Source organism: Emydura macquarii, unplaced genomic scaffold (assembly GCF_026122565.2).
Source record: "Emydura macquarii macquarii isolate MOO-44397 ecotype Brisbane River unplaced genomic scaffold, CSIRO-AGI_Emac_v2 contig_1375, whole genome shotgun sequence".
NCBI classification, from domain to species: Eukaryota; Metazoa; Chordata; order Testudines; family Chelidae; genus Emydura; species Emydura macquarii.
The window spans coordinates 156741-173212 of NW_027131512.1; the positions used below are offsets into that span (position 1 = coordinate 156741).

Here is a 16472-nt window from a genome sequence, read left to right on the forward strand (position 1 = left end):
TTCCATCAGATTTTGCCGGTTCCCTTACCTGGATTATTTAACTCTGTTATAGGATTTGTAGAAAAAACAGTGTAAAAAAAATACAGCTGTTTTTTATCTCATCATCGGAAAAGGTCAAAACCACAGATACCTGGCCGGTAGTTGAGTTGCTGTTCAGGGGAGCAAGCTAGGTTTGCTGCAATGGATGAAAATTCAGAACCTGTTTTTTGCCTCTGTTTTTGCAACCAACTGATCCATAATTAGTCATGAGGTTTACAAGATGTTCTGAGGAAAGATGGTCCAGTGGTTAGACTATGAGCCTAGAACTTGGAAGACTAGGATTCAAGCCCTTTCTCTGCTATGATAATTCATTTGATCTCTCTGTTACAGTTCTCCATCTATGAAATAGGGATCATTGTACTGCCCTAATTCAGAAAGGCATAAAAAGATTGTGAGGTGCTCTGATACTATAATGATGGGGACCATATATGTACTTAAGATAGAGATGGGAAACTGAAGATCTTTTACCCATTGGGAAGCTCCTGGGGAACCTGATAATTTAACTTTCTGGATCTTATAACCAGAAATTTGCATCCCAAGTTAAAGTCACCACCACTTTAGTGCAGCAGGGGGCTTTACCATAGGGGAATCCACCAATTCTATTACATCTTCACACTCTATTCACAGACAGCATCAATGCAAGTGTTTGTTGCTCCCAAATCTGTGGGGAAAAAGGGTAGGCGGCTATGTTTGGATTCAAAATGGCCACCCTCCACTGGAGCCAATTCCCACTGCAAACTTTATTGTCATACCTATTTATTGCCTCTTGATCATTCAGAGCTGCTTCTGCCAACACAAAGTGGGGCACCACAAGCAAATACATCAGTAACCTCAGTCGCCCAAGTTCCTTCCAGCTCTGTAGCATTTAAAGTGCAATTCCCTTTGGTTGCAAAAGTTCAGCCATCAACCTTAATTTATGAGGGAAGACCACAGAGCAGCAGCAACAACAGCGCAATAGCAGCGGCCTCTGAATGATGCTACTTCCTGATGTTGGGTGTGTTGGCTAGCTTAGTACACACATGAATAAAGACAGTTATCCTTGTACAACGCCATTGACTGAGTGCTCTCGCCACCTCCAGTGCATGCCATGGCTGTGGAAATAGTCTACGCTGACTTAAACCTTGCTGGGGCCAGGCCATCACCTTCATCTCAAGCTTGCAGTAAGTGTGGGTTGATTTCCTAGTTTGCTACCAAAGTTGGGAGGATTTTAGCCAGGATCCCAGTTTTCTAATTGCTGATGAATGCGGAGAAACAGTTGGAGTCAGAACTGAGGACCTGCACTGGGGTATCCTCTCATTTGTAATATGGCATTTCTTAATATTTTGTAGTGCATCAATGTAGTGTCAGAAGCTTCACAGCAAATTACAGTCTACACACAGTTATGAGTGCAGTAGATTCTTGTAACCATCTTTCCTTTAGGTTTTTTAAATGTTATGTATTTGAGAGAGATACAGGAAAACATTTTCAAAAGTGCTTAAGTGGCATAGGGCTGGACTTTTAAAGCTATGTAGATGGCCAGGGGAATTCTCAAAAGCACCTAAATGCTTTTGAATATCTCACTAGGCTTCTAAATACTTTTATAAATTTAGCCCTTAGATACCAAAGTCTTGTTGATTTTTAATTCACTTTTGAAAACTTCACCCTATTTATTTGCATGCTAGTTGTAGATTTGTTGTTTCTCTCTCATAGACAATCTCTATTTGTTCATTCTGTGCTGTCTTCCTGCATCTCAAATAGAAGCGATCTAGGCTGAAGATGCAGTTTTTGCTCTTTGGGTGTAGAAAACCTGACCATTGAGTTGGTTGGGTTGATGTCGTTTCCAGAAGAAAAGCTGCCCTTGTGCCTAGGATGCTAGAATTGGATTTGAGACAAGACCTGTGTTCAAGCCCTGGCTCTCTCCCAGACTTCCTAAGTAACCTATAGAAGGCACTTGTGGTAAAATTTTCAAAAATGCCTATAATTGCATTTGTAAGTGACTTAGGAGCTGAAGTCTCAATGACTAACAATAAGGCTTAAGCTCCTAAATCACTTTGAAAATCAACAGAACTTAGACTCCAAAGCCATTTAGGCTCCTGAAAAAGAACTTTCTTTCATCTCTGTCTGCCTCAGTTTCTTCATCTGTAAAATGGGGGGACTGACAAGACAAGAATTGACAAAACATATCAGGTGGATGAGAAAACCAAGTAGGTTGGAGTGGAATTGATGGGGCAGTAAAAATATTATGGGGTTATAATAAAGATACTATAGGATATTAAATAGGGTAATTGACACTGCAGCCAGTGGGGGCTATGTAAGCACCTCGTTAGCCAGGACTGTAATCATTGTGTGAGCTCACAAAAAAGACAAAACACTCAGGTAATCACCAAGTTTCCTCAGATTGTTTAAACAAATATGGAATCTTCTAGAGTCCCCTCAGTGCCCGCGCTGGCATGGGATCGTTCTGAAGATTGGATGTGCTGGGATCGTCATCCTGCTGGTGACGGTAGCAGTGCTGAGTGTTTGGGGTAAGTTGCTGAAGGCCATTTATTCAGCTATGCATGTATTTCTTGTAGGCAAAATGCACAACACTGAAGTCAATGGGGCTGCTTATTTGAGTAGAGACATCTGTTTGTTGGACCAAAGCCCCTAATGTTATTTTAACAGAGGATTTTTTTGTAGGGACTCTGAGTGCCTGCCAGGAGTGTGATGAATTGGCTATTACCCATAGAACTAGCTTAGTCTATTATATTCAGCAGTAAGGCAAATGATCTATCCTGTCAGACATTAGCTTAATTATGTTAACATAAGTACAGTCAAGTATAGTTGGCCTGTGGCCCTTGGCATAGGCAAATGGGGAACTAGGAATAGCTTGCATAATAGCAGGAGTTGGAATCTAATGGCACCAGGTGACTGCAGGATCACGGACATGATACTTGGATATTTTAGGGTAGAAATGTTGGCAGATGTCTAACCACAAACTTTCTTGAACAATAGGTGACGTTTTTGATAATGAGTTACATGGCATTCAGAGGTATTAATACCTCTAGGATAAGTGCACCCCAATATCATGAGGGGGAGGAAGTTAGATTTGGACATGAAAGGCTGGGCATTAGAATGCCTATTCTTGATAGTGTTCAGGCCCTATGTGACAGGCTGTGAGCACCCCTGCAGACCAGCTGTGTCTGCACCTGCATTTTCTCAGTTTTACTTTGCTTGCAGTGGCACCTGTTGATAGTTAAACTCCTCGACCAGGTTTTCAGTGTCTCGGTCCTCTGGCTGAGTCACACACAGGCTGTAGAAACAAAACAGACCACTTCTGGGGTATAAGTCCAACAGGGCCTCTCACGGTGCCTTGGGCAACATCTCGGTCCATAGCCCTGTCTTTGGGCTCAGTTCTAGCAGGGCGTATTGTGGTACCCTGATTAGCCTCAGCCCTTCCTGGGCTAACTTCTCTGTTATGGAGCACGGTCCCAGGGCCCCACCCTGGTGACTCTTTGCTCCATAGCAAGCCCTCCTGACCCCAGCTGAGTCACTAGTTTAGTTCAACCCCCACTTCTGGGGTCAACAAATTCAATGAATGCCAACCCTCTTCAGGGTCTTCTGCCTCCTTCTCCAGGCTTGGTTAAGCTCCCTTCTCTGGGCTTAAGCCACTTGGCCTGGAAAGTAGGACAGAGGGAGCCGCAGCCCCCCTACTCCAGGTCCCAACCCAGGGACCCTATAAGTAGCATCCTACAGCTGCTTCACTTTAACTACTTTCTGCCACGTTTCCGTGGGCCATTTCCCTTCTTAGCCCCAGCACCTTCAGCTTCACCCTTACTGCAGGGCTGAAGTCTTGTTTGAGTCCTAGACATCAGCCAGGAGTGCCCTTCTTGCTCCTTTGGCTGTAGGCAGCAACTGCTCAGTCCAGGTACTGCAGCTTCTGCACCTAGCCAGGAGCATCATCCTTGCTTTTCTGGCTCCAGCCAGCAACTGATCTGCTCTGTCCAGAAGCTCTTTTTAGATGAGCCTCCTGAGTCATGATTGGCTGCTTCCCCACCACCTCTCTAGGAAACCTGGAGGACCCATCTCTACTGCTATTTCCTTGAGCAGGGTGTGGTAGGACCACAAGACCTCCAGCAAGGGGCCCCAAAGGGTCTGATATACCCCATCACATCCCATAATAGGGCAAACCACCATGTGGAGGTAGTTAGTTTTCCATCATTGGACCCTTCAGATCTATTGTTATCTACCATCAAACCTGGGCATTGAGGAACCTGGACCATAGGACTTCTTGGCATGCCAGAGGCAGGGCTGGGCCATTGTCTCTCACCACCAGATCCTCGAGGAAGGGTGTGGATATGCAAGTCTAAGAGCATGTGCAAAGAATGATACCATAGATATTCCCAATGCTGTATTATTCCTATCTGATTGTGTGATCTGGAGCTTTTCTGGGTTTTTTATTGCTCCTAATACACTAAGGCTTTGCTTTGCCCTCTGTGTGAGTGTCCTTGCCATACAGCACATGGTTCCCTACAACATATTGAACTCATTTGTTTTTGTTCTGTGCAGCCTGATTGTGGGACAAGAACCCTATTGCCCTCAGCTCTTCAATCAGGCTCCACTGGCAATCAACGCAAGTATTATTAACGATTAAAAAGGATCAGACAACAGAAGCTAATGAGGATTACTGGGTTCTGTTTCCAGCTCTTCCACTGCCTTGCTTTGTGACCTTGGGCCAGTCACTTCCCCTCCCCGTGCCTCAATTTCCCCCACTATTGTGTGACCTTGAGCAACTCATTTCCCCTCTTTCTGCCTTCCTTCCCCTCCCATCCTCTGTCTGTTTGACCTATTTCCTGTCAGTGTTCAGGACAGTGGCTGTGTCTGCACTGCATTGCACAGTGGAGCCGCAATCTTAGTTTGAGTGCTACTGTAACACAAATAATGAGTTTTCTTGTTCAGCTGTAATTCCATTCCGTCTGCCAGCTAAACTACGTGATACTTTCTCAGGCCCAACAGCAGGCAAAGTGTTACATGGACCAGATGTGGTTGTGGGCTTGACGTATTCATCTCGCATGGTCTGCTGTAATGGAGGCTTTCGCTAGGGCAGAGCAAAACATGTTTTATATAAAAAAGAATGTTTTGCAAACACAATTTTTTTTTCTTTTTTTAAAAAGTTTTTGATGAAATTGAAAACAAAACAAAAAATAGCCTTTTTGTTCTTCCCCATGTTTTGGTCATTTGCTTTTCCTTTGTCTTTCCCCTTTTTATTCTTTTTCATTTATCCATTTGCTCATTTTTTCATTACATTTTTCAGGTTATTTTTTCTGACCTCTTTCATTTATAATTTTTATACTGGTGTTTTCCATCTTTCCTCTTTACCTGGTTTCTTTCCTTTTTCCAATCACTCTCAAATAATGTCCTGGGTTGTTGATGGTTTATTTTTTTCATTTTTCTTCTCTTTTCACTTTGCAACTTTTGAAAACTTACAGGGTGGCAAAAGGAAAAATGAGAAAATCCTAGACATCATTCATTCTATTGCATTCAGTGGTGAAATGGGAGAAAAAGTAAAAGGGGAAAGGAGAAAAATGAAAAAAAATTAGGAAAAAATAAATATTTCAAAAACAATCATTTTCATGGAAAACATTCAAAAAATGAAAAAATGTTTCATTTTTAAACCTGAAGAAATCTGATTACTTTTTCATGTTTCAAACAGCTTGCTTTCTCTCCCATCCCCTTCTCTTTCAGCTCCCTGTAAATTTATGGGGATTAGCTACGCTAGTAAGAACCTTTATACCAGCATTGCTATATCCACACCAGGGAGTTTGTACCACTTTAACTAGAGCAGTTTCTAAACCAGTATAAAAACCGTATGCAGACTGACACTATGTTCCCCATTACTGAGCATCCTTAATCCTTTCCACCTGTGTGAGGTAGAGGAGTGCTACTATCCTAGTTTTGCAAATGGGAAACCGAGGCCCGGATAGATTAAGTGATCTGCACAGTGTCAAACAGGAAGTCTGTGGTAGATGAAGGAAACAAACCCAGCTTGTCTGAGTCCCACTTGAGGCACCCTTTGTCTTCAGAAGCCCACTGTGGTCATTTTAGTTCTAGTCTCTGTGTGAACATTCTTATTTCAGACTCAAAGTTGCTAAGGTCAGTTTAGCTTCATTCGGTTTGCTCCTGACATTAATGAAATTGACTCTGTCCACTTTGTGTGGACACTCTTATTTTGGAATGAAACTAAACATTATTTAGTTAATGTTGGCAACAGCTTGTACTGAACTTAATCAACTTTAGTCACTTCTATTTTGAAATAAAAGTGTCCCAGCAGAGACTTGAACTGAAATAATTACATCAGTTTTAACTCAAACCTTTTGTTCTGTCAGTGCAAGTCTACCTGTAGACCAGACCAGAGTCCTGAGCTCTATTGAATAATCTGTCACAATCCCATGCTCTGTCTGTTCTAAGCAATAAGCAGTAACAATCTTTCACACGGATGCTCTCCCACAGTTTTTCAGGGCATCTCTAATAAAGCAAAGGATGGACTAGCCTTGAAGAATGATGGTTTCACTCAGCAACCTGGAAGTGGAAGAGAATGCAACGCTAGTGTGCAGAATTTGTTTTCTTGTCTGAAGCAGAGTCTATGTGATCCGGTCCAGATAAGCCCAGCAGGTAACCTCAGCTCATTGTGGCACAATTCACACCTGCATGTCCAGGCGGTTGCTATCTGACCCCCTCACCACTGCACTGTGCTGTGTGGGAAGTGTCTTTAGGAATTCTTCCTCCCATCTAAATCCACTTTGCTAGTATAACTCAATGGTTCAATGTAGGCTATGTGTGTCTATCTAGTGGCTGAAGAGACAAGGTGGATGAGGTAATATCTTTTACTGGACCAACTTCTGTTGGTGAAAGAGAGGAGCTTTCAGGCTATACAGAGCTCTTTGCCAGGTCTGGGAAGTGTACTCCGAAGGTATGTCGACAGTGCAATAAGACGTCCGTGGCCAGCCCATGTCAGCTATAATATTGCAGTGTAAATGTCTGGACTGGAGTCAGCTGATACAGGCCAGCCGTGGGTGTTTTATTGCAGTGTAGACATACCCAGAGTGTCACAGCAGGATGCAAGGGAGAACAGATTGTTTAGCATAAGTAGTTAACACACATTGTAAGAGACCATTCAAGGTGAAGTAGCCAGTTAACACCTCTGCAGTCACAGGACAAGAAAGAGTTACACATTGTTGTAATAAGCCATAAATCCAATGTTTTTATTAAGAGCATGATTTTTAGTGTCGAGCAAGGTTTTGAATTTAAGCCCCCAGGCTCATCTTTTGAAGGAGTTGTGCAGGTTTCCTTTGAGGATGAGGACAGAGAAGGTGGATACAGAGTGTGAAAAGTGTTCGCCCAGAAGTGATGGGGTGTTTTTGTTTTGTATCTTTTTCCTGTGTGAGTTAATTCAAGAGCGCAGTGATTGTGTGATTTCAGCCACAGATTTAATGGGGCATGTAGTGCACTGGAGGACGTAACCACGTGTTTTAATAGGTGTGTGCAGGACTCATGGATCTTGAAAGGTTAGTTGTGGAGGTGTTAAGCACATAAGAACGGCCATCCTGGGTCAGACCGATGGCCCATCTAGCCCAGTATCCTGTCTTCTGACAGTGGCCAATGCTAGGTGCTTCAGAGAGAATGAACAGAACAGGTAATCTTCAAGTGATCCATCCCCTGTCACCCATTCCCAACTTTTGGCAAATGGAGGCTAGGGACCCTTCAGAGCATGGTTCTGCATTCCTGGCTAAGAGCCGTTGATAGACCTATCCTCCATAAACTTATCTAGTTCTTTTCTGAACCCTGTTATAGTCTTGCCCTTCACAATATCCTCTGGCAAGGAGTTCCACAGGTTGACTGTGCATTGTGTGAAGAAATACTTCCTTTTGTTCGTTTTAGACCTGCTGTCTATTAATTTCATTTGGTGACCCCCTAATTGTTGTGTTATGCAAAGGAGTAAATAACACTTCCTTATTTACTTTCTCCACACCAGTCATGATTTTATAGACCTCTATCATATCCACCCTTAGTCGTCTCTTTTCCAAGCTGAAGAGTCCCAGTCTTATTAATATCTCCTCACATGGACACTGTTCCATACCCCTGATCATTTCTGTTGATCATCCTAGCAGTGGAGATATGTCTGCAGGTTTTGCACCTGTTATTGTGGCAGAGTCACTGTGACCCGTCCGTGCCTAGGGTAGAGGCAGGCTACAAAGGAGAGCAGATTCTCCCAGCAGTGGTGGGTGACACTGAAGTCAGAATTCCCTACCAGCCACAAACTGTGCTTCTGATTCCCCACACTGGTTATCAAGAAGCTAACACAAAAATACACACAGCCCCCTTTACTGTATTTCAGTCTCTGGCTCCCAATCAGCCACTAGGTCCAGTAAAGAGATAAGTTATTTAAATTCTATGGTCTTTATCAAAAAGGTTCTCCTGACCCCAAAGGGTCAGCCACAGTACCAGATCAATATAAGTTTGGATCTTACCCAAAATACCACGCTGCCAGACAATCCTTTAGTAAATAAAACTAAAGGTTTATTATAAAAGGAAAGAAACAAACTATAAGAGAAATGTTAAATGATCAAAGCAATCAGATACATACAATTGATTTAAAAGTCCATATATATCAGGTTTCTAATAGAACTGTGGAGTTTGCAGGCTTGTATGGTCCCTCTGGTGTACATCCAGTACCTGGATGGGTCTCAATCCTTTGATTCACAGCTTCAGTTGTAGATGAATTGATCCAGAGGAATGAAGACTAAATAGTCCATGTGCAGAGTTTATTCAAATTCTCCCATGAGAATTAGCAGGGTGATTCCAGGCTGGTGCTTGCATCTCAGTCTTGTGATCCAAACTTTCCCTGATAATCTTGGACAGATTTGAGATAAAAGGATCAGTCCACTAGAGTCTTTTATATATCCATGCAGCTGACTGATATTTTCTTGACAGCAGGTATCTCCTTGACCAATTAATAGATGATTACTTGGGACTCTGAAGTACCATCTCTCTTGTCCTGAGCACACCAGTAATTAGTCACATTAGCACAAGGTAATTGGCCATTTACAACCATTCACAGGTGTTTATTACTTAAACTTCAAAGAGAAATACAAACAATAGTATTGTTACATTCAAAATTCCATCTAAATGTTCCTATGTTCCTTTTGAACTCTTAAACAATAGAACAGTGATAGATAAGACAGCAGTTTATTTGCATTGCTAACCTCTAACAAGAGATAGGTAAAAAACGTCAAATAACTACCAGCAATACACTTGCATATCAAAGCTCTAGTCTACTTATAAGGAATGATCCTCACTACCATTGTATTTTTCTATAATATATCTTGAAAGGTCAGAGCTGGGCCACACAACTTGCAAAGTTGCTTGCCTTTTCAGGCCTAGCGTCACAATAAACTTCTGTCATATCCCCCCTTAGTTGTCTCTTTTCCAAGCTGAAAAGTCCCAGTCTTATTCATCTCTCCTCACATGGAAGCTGTTCCGTACCCCTGATCATTTCTGTTGATCATCTAGCAGTGCAGATATGTCAGCAGATTTTGCACCTGTTATTATGGCAGAGTCACCAGTGGTTGGTCCATAAAAGAGTCAACTCCTATTACCAGGTGAGGGCAGAGTGCTGGAGCTGCAAATCTGGGGACTGCAACTCCCATCAGCCCCCTCCCCACTCTACAGCCCCTTCCTCCTGACCAAGCAGGGACTATATACCAGCCCCTCCCCCCACCCTTGCACTTCTCCTAGCCCTGCCCAGGTAAGGTGAGGCCCAGACACAGCAAGTGGCCAGGTTCTGCTTGAAAGGCGGAACCACATGGCAGCAGTCGAGAAGCCCCAGGAACTGTGGGCAAAGCCACATGTGGAACGAGCTGTGACGGCCACACATCACAGCTAAATGCAGGTCTGTGTGGGGCTTATGGTGGAGCAGCAGCGGTTGGGCAGGGAACTGGTGCAAAGAGCACACTTCTGGCACCCTAAGAGTCTGGGGTACAGAGTAACCCCAATACTTCCAGAACTACTTTAGCTCAAGTGACGTACACTGTTAGTGCTGAAGGGCTTGTATTACCCACACACTGTAGGGCACCCCACCTTTACCCCAATCCATAGGGCTCAAAGCATATCCCGGTTAAGGCACTCCCACCCTTGCCCAGTCTGTAGAGCTCTGGGGGAAAGGCACCTACCCTTACCCAATTCACACTCCAGGGCTCAGAGTCACCCATTCCCAGCCCATAGGGCTCCATGTGTAACCGGGTTATTTTAAGTACTCACCCTTTCCCAGTTTGTAGGGCTATGAGTGTAATTCTCTGAGGGTTTGCAGGACCATTTACCAATGAAGGAGCCTTACACAGTAATATTCTTATTCTCTATTTATTAACAGAATACATTTGCTAAGCCTACAATGCTCACCACCCCCAATAAGGCAGACAAACTTCTGCCGGTGGCCAATCAGGATTAGGTCATCTGGGAACTCCAGCTTCTGCACAGTATGGAGGTCTGGCAGTGCTCATCTTGGGCTGTGTTCTCCTGGAGTTACAGTCCAAAAAACTTCCTTTAGGACCTCAGTTTATATAGTTAAAACTTAGGTCCTGCTTAGCTATACCTTAACCAATCATTTTAAACTAAAGTACTACAAAACACCAATCCTAGCCCGTTACAAAACAGTTCTTTAACCAATCATATCCCACACCTTAGTTGATTTAAATATTGCATACTTAGTTATGCAACAGATAGAAACAATCCAGAAATCATTCAGTTAAACAATAGAGAAGTGGGAACCATAAGATAAAACCAATAAGAAGTGTAGATTTTACAACCACAGTTGTTGATCAGTGATTCCTTGCCAGAAAGAATGTTACCAAACAATGTTTTCTTTAAACATCTTGAGATCTGTTTCTTTATCTGATGGTGGTAGGTACAATTAAGGACAGGAACGCCTTCTTAACAGCCCCCTATTGCATTGTTTGATGTAATTTCAGGAATGTAGGATACAAATACCTGCAACTTAGCTCCTGGCTGCTATTTCTCCTAATGTGGCTGCTACTGCTTAGCGAAAAAAGAAAGCCCTCAGCCCCGTGTGGGGGATATCACACTGGCCTATTCGACAGGAGAGGCGGCTTCCCCACCTTTCCTCCATCCCATCCGGCAGCAACTGGGCTCTGAAAATTTCAGCAGGGTCTCTTGCTGCAGCTGCACTGGGCCGTTTGCTCTGAGAAATCCCCATTTTAGCTCAGGGAATTAGGAGGATGGTGGCTTTGCCAGCGGCCCCTCAGCTCAGAAGAGCCAGGAGGGGAGAGCAGGCCAGCCACAAGAAAGGCGGCAGGGTCCAGTTCAGGAAGATTTGTCTAATTCTGCAGTTGTCTGGAGTGGAAAAATTCCTCAGTGTTTAGAAGTTTCAGAAGCGTTCATGACCTCTGTCTCTTCCCAGTGCCCCCTGCAGGTAGCTCCAGGTGCAAACTCTGCCCCACAGAGTGGATGCCGCATGGGGACAAGTGCTACTGGGTGTCTAAAGAGAATAACGTCTGGAGCAAGAGCCGTGACGACTGTTCAAAGAAGGGATCTCAAATGCTAGTGATCCAGCATCAGGAACAGATGGTAATGTACATTTTATGTTAGGAGCACAGAGAGAGCCGTTCATCATATCTCTGTTATACCTGTTACCTCTCTCTATAACATCTAGCACAATGCGGCCCGGCTAATGGATTGGGATACAAAAACACGAGTCAAAAAAGGATTGGCCACTAATACAGATAATGAGACCATCCAAGGTTATCACAGTTAATGCTGGAAAAGCTCTGTATTAAACCTACTGCTGCAAGTCTTAAGCATTTAATCGGTTAGAGATCTAGACTCTGTCTAATAGAGATCAGGATGGGAACCAGTGTAGGGTGAGATTATCCAACGTCTGCTACTGTGGGGGGCTTACACTTTCCTCTGTAGTAGCTGGTGCTGGCCACTGTCAGAGACAGGACACTCGGCAAAATGGACCTTGGGTCCGATCCAGTCTGGAAAGTCCTATGTTCCTAAATTATACCAGAGCACATATTACAATAATTATCTAGGCAGCTGCCATGAGCCTCCATTATCAGCTAATAGGTAAAATTGTAGTTCCAACCCCACCAGTGAGTTACAGATATTTTGTTTAAAGATCAGCAGCTCAGAGTGCTAAGATTCTAGATTTATTATTAAAATAATAATAATTTATTTATATAATAATAGCACAACTAGTGGGCCCAGTTAGGTTGGGGGCCTACTTCTGGTGGCAGCTAGCTGTGCCTGTGGTGAGACATGCTTCTTGAGCCAAAGAGTTTACAATCCATATAGACCAGATGGTCAAACAAAGGCTCATTATCCCCATTTTACAAAAGAGAAACTGAGGCCCAGAGAAGTCAAGCAACTTTCTCATGTACAATGTGTTGTGCTGGTTTATTGCCATGAGGCTTTTCTGCACTGCAGCATACAGGGCTCTGTCTAATACCATGTGCTGCTAAGGTTGGGGCAGAAATAAGAATTCCAGAATAGTACATTCACTCACATGCATCTGTTGCAGGATTACCTGCAGCCTTTCATGCCAGATAATCAAGTTTGGATTGGATTAACATTTAATGCTTCAGAGAGGAAATGGATCTGGGTGGACGGTAGCCACCTCAATGGGGAACGGTGAGTTTTTTCTGAGTTTTACTATTTGATGCTTGAGAAACGCCTTGCTGTGTAATTTCCTGACTCGGAGCATGCAGAGAGTCACACACCCATTCCTCAGAGATTCCTAGCCATTGAAAGTTGCAGGGTATGTCACTGGAAAGGATTTCACATGTGACTCAGATGTCATTATCATCTAAGGATACTTTATACGCAACCTCCTTAAACTGCTGCTTAGTTAAACGAGCACCTGTGATGCTTTGTGGAATCTGTCTGTAAAATTTAGGAATCTGAGCAACACTAAGAACCACCCTGGTATCTTTACCAAGCTGCAAACTCCATTTTGAATGGGGGGGCGCTTGTTGTCTTCTTTGTTGGGCATTTATTTCCAGGTTGAACTGGAATTCCAAAGGGGAGTAGCAAAGGACTAGCAAAAGAGGGTAATTGACTTAGGTGCCCAACCACTGAGATATACTTTCTGGTCTAGACAAAAGGCTGTCCCCTCCCCAGAAGAACTAGCTTAGCAGGGGAGAGGTTACCCAGCAGTGAGATCACCTGTTGGGATTGATCTGGAGGTCAAGTGAGAGAGGATCTGGAAGGTTATAAAATGACAGGAGCTCAGCTGACCTCTCATTGTCTTCAGCCATTTTACATGAATAGCCATGCAGGTGTGTTGGATAGACCCCTTAATGATTCCCAAGGGAAGGGTGAGCTAGTGAGGGAGAGTGTATGTCAGTTCTTTTCTCAATGATCTGTACTGTCTTGTGCTTTATGTCTTAAGTAAAGAGCAATACTGTTAGAATTCCGTGCTAAGCCTGTCTGTTCATTTCACGCTTCACAGCTGCCACGTGTCCCTGAGAGCGTTAAATGGTGACCCAGGAGTTAGGTCAGGCTCAGACCTTCAGTGGAATGCTGGGAGAGGGCGTGTTTAAGCTACTGAGGTATTTCAGGTGTCAGCACTAATTGTGGATTAGGTGGGCTGAGGGCACCATTTCCAAGAAGCGGTGGCAAACTAAGGGTTGTTGCCCAGGAAATGTGACAGAGGGGCCAAGGGAGAAAACAGAATTAAGGGGGATTCAGGGCCTGGATCCTCTCACAGCAATTTGGTGAGCCGCCAGTAAGGGGAGCCTGACCAGATCTGTGACATGGCCCAAATTCAGAAAGTTTACACTATTTCCATGTCCACATTTACATGCCTACATGGGTATTTGTGTATGCAGTTCTGATGCTGATGCTCACTAATGGATGTTCCTGAATCTCCACATGTAAACACCCATTTACAAAGGTAAATAAAAGTTCTGGGCTGCCCAGTGCATGTGCACAGAATTTGCAGAGCTCACCTGTTGCTCTTTAGACCAAACGTTCCACCAAGGTGCAAGGGAAAGGGGAAGAGAAGAAACAACCTACCAACCTTTGCCTTCCACCCCTTGTGGTCCCCTGCACAGGCACAACTGCACTCTTTCTCCTCAGTACCCCTGCTCCCTGCCAGCACCCCTCAGTGCTATAACACACCAAAGGAGTCAGAGCTGGCCAGCCAAAGAGGAGAGAGCTTGCTGCATCTTCCTAAGATGTGGTACAGGCGCAATGCCCCCCTCAATACTGGGAGTTCTTGGTGCATCCCCTGGGGGAGGGCAGCTCTGCAGCTCACCCAATGTTGGTTTGTGTCTACACGGCAGAATCTGGTCCTGAAAGTGAAGTTACAGTCTTGCTGCTCAAGCCCCAACCACTTCAGTTTAACAACCCAGGGTTTGTTTACACAGGAACTGGCACTGAAATAAGACTATCAGTTGTAACTCACACCTTGCTGCAAGTCTGCCTGTGGACACTTTTATTTTGGACTAAGAGGGCCCTCCTTGCCTGCAGCATAAATTGATAAAATACTGCTATGTTTTTGAGTCATTTCAGTCCTAGTTACCGTGCAAAGCAGCCCGAAGGAACAGTGGTATCATAAGTCACATATTAACTCACAATTTACAATGTTGCCTGATTAGACACGCTTTATTGGTGTATCTGCAAACTCAGAGATACAGCTAATTAGGAGGAGCTGGCCAAAATTTTTCCAAGGGAACATTTTCCCGTTGGAAAAAGCCGATTAGACTAAAATAAAATGTCCTGTGGGAATGTATCGATTTCATCAAGATTTTTGATGTTTTGAAGAAGATGAAATGTTTTGTTTTATATTTTTCTTTCATTTTGCCTCTTTTGTTTTGAGTTTAGTTTTACACTATATTATCATTTATCATCTATATAATAAGACTCCAGGATGGTTTCTCTGTCTGTGTTTCATGCTGAAGCCTAGAATGTCTGAGTCAGTGTGAGGTGATGGATACAGCCACCATGACTGAGAGCTCTTTGTGTCCAGAATGTCACCCAGTTCAACCATCAGTGCGATTCGTGATCTGCTACAATCCAGATTTTAAGTTCTCAGCCATTTTTACTTTATGAATTATACCATGGGACAACAAGGCATGTATCTATGTCATGCCAAGAGTCCTAGGCCATTGTGATATCAGAGGCAACAGCCAATCACCACCATTATTCTAGAGCTAATATGAATAAGAGGGTCATTGTTTGCATGAAGGAAAGGGCACAGATGCTTAATTTCTTCACCCAATTGCCACAACCATGCAACTGCTACTAGTATAATATAAAATAAGAGTAAAAAAGATGAAAAATTTTGTTTCACAGAAAATTCTAAGACTTCACCTTTCTGTTCCTCAGCTTTCACAGCCCTATCGTGATTATTTAGCAGCTGACATTGATGGGACAGGTACCCTGGGAGGAAGTAAAAGGTAGCTGACGGGATGCAAGCAGGGCTAGAATATATTTGGGTCTATCTTTGTGCTTAGGGTTTTTCCTGGATCTATAAATAGACAGTTTTGATCTACTAGCATCCATACAATATTCCTGGGTGGTTTACAGGTATTGAACACATGAGTTGTGTGTCTAAAAGCACAAGTGACACCTGGCTGAGCTAAGGATGTGGCTTAATTTAATTTAACTTAACTTAAACCCCATAGGAGACTCCTAATATCTATCATTCAGCCATTAGGGGGAAATAGAGTCACATTGTAAGCATGGATTACGGCTAGGATTTTGCGGCCTGACCACCCAAGTTACAGCTGTAATGGGGTCAATTGCATTGTTAATCTTTTGTAGGATAAAGAAGGGTTCTCCAGGACCCTCAACTGACCAGCCATTTTCCATAGTGGGGCTCTGGGGAAAAGTACAGAGATGAAAGAAGATACCACAACCTAGTAACGCTGCACGAGGAAGAGCTGCTACAGGCTCTCTTTAATCAGTCTAAACAAACTGACAGGGACTTTCTGCTTCATTCCAAAGGTCCCCAGGATTAAGTCAGACTGAAAAGAGCAGCTGTGGAGTGTTAAAAAGGAAGAAGATCGATTTTGATATCTGTGACGATAAATTAAAATGGATCTGCCAGAAAGCAGCTTTCCAGTTATAGACTGTGGCATGAATGATCTGGAAAGTAAAAAGTCTTCAGTCTCTGAAACATCTAGAGACTGTACTGTACAGGTTTACGTATAAATATAATTTCAGATGGCTGCGCACATGGGGGCAGATCCGCAGCTGGTGTGTGTAATGATCTTGAGGTTCATTAAACAACAAACAAAAAGAATGCGAAAGGAATAAAACTTTCAATAAAACAAATTGGAGTTGGAATGCTTTTATAGTGAACTGCTTGCTGCACACTGTCATGTGGCATTCCCCAGCCCCACCTCCTCCCTCCAAGGCACATCTCCAAATTCCTATGTTCTTATTATTGTTTC

General features: G+C 43.5%; 1 pseudogene; it reads left to right on the forward strand.

The window, feature by feature from the left end:
- Window positions 1-1010: 1010 nt before the first annotated feature.
- LOC137155698 (killer cell lectin-like receptor subfamily B member 1B allele B) lies at window positions 1011-16147 on the forward strand (annotated as a pseudogene).
- Window positions 16148-16472: the final 325 nt, after the last annotated feature.